At 58.0% G+C, this 3,341-nt stretch overlaps 1 pseudogene; it reads right to left on the reverse strand.

Moving 5' to 3' along the window:
- Positions 1 to 2,607: 2,607 nt before the first annotated feature.
- Positions 2,608 to 2,758, reverse strand: LOC122809802 (annotated as a pseudogene).
- Positions 2,759 to 3,341: the final 583 nt, after the last annotated feature.

The following is a 3,341-nucleotide window of genomic DNA, read 5'->3' on the forward strand; positions in this document are numbered from 1 at the left end:
CCGCAGGCTTCTGTCAGATGCTCCCTTGGAGACTTCCATCCCACTGGGAGGCGAGCGTGATCCAGACCCTTGCACACAGGAGGGGCTGCTCCCTGCCTGGATGCCTTCCGCCACTCTCCGGATTTTCAGGGGCAGGCGAGAGCTCACCTGACACTGCTGGAACCGCGACGCTTTCCAGAGCATGGGCCCCTCTCTCACGGCTAACCCATTCCAGGGTGCCCTGCCCTTTACAAAGAAAAGAGAACTCTGCCAGGGGCCCCTGCAGGCTTTTCCAGGATTGTTTGCATCACCGCACTGGACACTGTGAGGCGCCCATCTCCGCTGCTCCAGATTCGGGGATCTGAACCTGACTCCCTTTCAATCGGCCAAGGGCAACGGAGGCCATCGCCTGTCCCTTCGGAATGGACTTCACCTATCTCTCAGGACTGACTGACCCATGTTGAACTGCTGTTCACATGGAACTCTTCTCCACATCGGCCTTCAAAGCTCTCATTTGAATATTTGCTACTACCGCCAAGATCTGGACCCATGGCAGCTCCACCCAGGCCCTCGCCTAGCTTCAGTGACACCACAGTGGCCCTCCTACTCATCATGGCATAGCCCCCTTGGCTCTCAGTGACAGTCGGGTATGTGCCCGATGCTCCAGTGCCATCCATTTTCAGGGCTAGTTGATTCAGCAGGTGAGTTGTTACACACTCCTTAGTGGATTCCTACTTCCATGGCCACCGTCCTGCTGTCTATATCAATCAACACCTTTTCTGGAGTCTGATGAGTGTCAGCATCGGGCGCCTTAACCCAATGTTCGGTTCATCCTGCAGCTCCACTTCTGCTTACCAAAAGTGGCCCACTGGGCGCTCGCATTCCAAACCTGGCTCCAAGTCAGTGAATCAGGCTTCTTACCCATTTAAAGTTTGAGAATAGGTTGAGATTGTTTCGGCCCCAAGACTTCTAATCATTTGCTTTACCAGATAAAACTGTGTCCGCTGAGCGGCAGCTATCCTGAGGGAAACTTCAGAGGGAACCAGCTACTAGATGGTTCGATTAGTTCTTCACCCCTATACCCAGGATGGATGACCGATTTGAACATCAGGACCGCTACGGACCTCCACCAGAGTTTCCTCTGGCTTTGCCCTGCCCAGGAATAGTTCATCTTTCGGGTCCCACCAGGTGCGCTCACGCTCCACTTCCCCGACGGGACAGGTGAGATGGGCCAGCGGTGTGCCCCCAGCGTGGGGCAAGGAGATCCTGCCTCAGCCAGCGTGCACCAGCCCTCACTTTCATTGAACCATGGGGTCTCCTGCCCACCCCCAGACTTGCACACCTGTTAGACTCCTTGGTCCATGTTTCAAGATGGGATGGGTGGGGTCACTGACATTGCCGTGGACCCCGGGTATCCAAGGTGAGCCCACTGGTCCCACTGTGGGATGCGGTCAGGCTGCACTGAGGGCAGTCCAGTGCAGTTGACAGTCCAGCAAGGATCCAGGGGCCCCCGGCCCCTGCTGCAAGGGCAGGGGGATTGTGGCGACGGTCATCTCCCATGATCCTGGGGCACAGCAAGGGCTGATGCCATGGCCTGTAACATTCCCCTTCAGGTAGGGGAGCTACGTTCCACATGGCCTTCCCAGCCAACCTGGAGCCAGTCGCGGTACACTGCCACGGAGGATGTGTGCCTGATGGCGGCCGGCACACCCGGGGATGGTCCCCCACCCCCCTGAGGGGGAGGGGGATCCACCTTGCCCTGGCAGCAAGTGTGGCTGCTGTGTTGACCCCACTCATTTACCACTGAATGGTTTCACACCCTCTTGAACTCTTTCTTCAAAGTTCTTTTCAACTCTCCCTTAAGGTACTTGTCCGCTATCAGTCTCGTGATGATGTTTAGCCTTAGATGGAGTTTACCACCCACTTTGGGCTGCATTCACAACCAACCCGACTCCAGGAAGACCTGATCCCAATGTGCAGGGGGCCACCACCGGCCTCACACCGTCCACGGGCTGAGCCTTGATCACAAGGACTTGGGCCCCCTGGGTGGCACGAAGGAGACAGACTTCCATACTCCACATTTCCCTGCACCCATTGCCTGGGCAGGGATTCAGTTCTGGGCTCTTCCCTCTTCACTCGCTGTTACTGAGGGAATCCTGGTTAGTTTCTTTTCCTCCACTTAGTAATATGCTTAAATTCAATGGGTCGCCACGTCTGATCTGAGGTTGCGTTCACAGCATGGTCGCAGAGAGGGACAGCAGGGGCATCTGGGATGGACAGACTACCCGTCCTCCCCTGGCCCCCACACACCCACTCATCACCACTGAACTCTGTGCAGTGCAGGACAGCCTAACACGGCCTCGGCACATGGGAACTGAGCAGGCAGGCATTGGGCTCCACCCCAGGAAGGCAGCCCGGTGGCGGTACCACCGACAGCCTCTGGGGCAGGCTGGCTGCGCACTTGCTCCCTCCCAGCCTCGGACGGTGTTCCCGGCTCTGGATGGCAGGGGCTCCTCCTCCATCTGCATCTCTCCCTGGGGTGATGGGGTGCCCTCAGTGGGCTCCTTCAACTCCCCGGCTGCAGCCTCAACAGGAGCCACATACCCCAGTGGGTGATGGAAGGCATGATGACCCTCAGACAGGCGTAGCCCCGGGAGTAACCTGGGGCTACATAGTGTGTTCAAAGTGTCGATCAATTATCCTGCAATTCACATTAGTTCCTCACAGCTAGCTGTGCTCTTCATCGATGCACGAGGCAAGTGATCCACCACTCAGAATCATACAGTTCTAGTTTGCCGGGGACACTGCTGCCTGTGTGGCATCGCACCTCAAGACGAGCACGCAAGGTTTCACAGACATCGTTGTGGGCACCCAGACTGGGGTTACTGACCCTGTGCCACAGGACAGCAGGGAGTCCTGCAGCAGCCAGCACATGGCCACACCACTGACCTTCCGGGTCTTTGAACCGACACACCATGTGGAGTGGGGCAGCCTCCACAGGTACCCATGACTGACATCAAGGGGAGAGGACTCCAGTGTGCCACCCTCAGGCTGGCCCTGCAAGGCAAGAGGGGAGGCCACTGCCCCTCTGCTGGGGTGGCACCCTCTCCCTCTCACTACCGCAAAGAGAGCCAGCCACATCTGGGGCACACGGCGAACCGCACCACTGGGCCAGCACATTCTCCACCACCATCCCTTCATGGCAGCAGAGGAGCACCCGCCCCTCTCACCACACAGATGCACCCCCTCCCTCCTGCTGCCGGGAGGCAATGGGGGACAGACACCACCTCTCTGTACACTCCCTCCCCCCAGGAACCACAGACTTAGTTCTGCTGGCCTTCACCAGGGTGCAAGGAGAGATA

This window comes from Protopterus annectens, chromosome 8.part0 (genome assembly GCF_019279795.1).
Source record: "Protopterus annectens isolate FY-2018-M chromosome 8.part0, PAN1.0, whole genome shotgun sequence".
NCBI classification, from domain to species: domain Eukaryota; kingdom Metazoa; phylum Chordata; order Ceratodontiformes; family Protopteridae; genus Protopterus; species Protopterus annectens.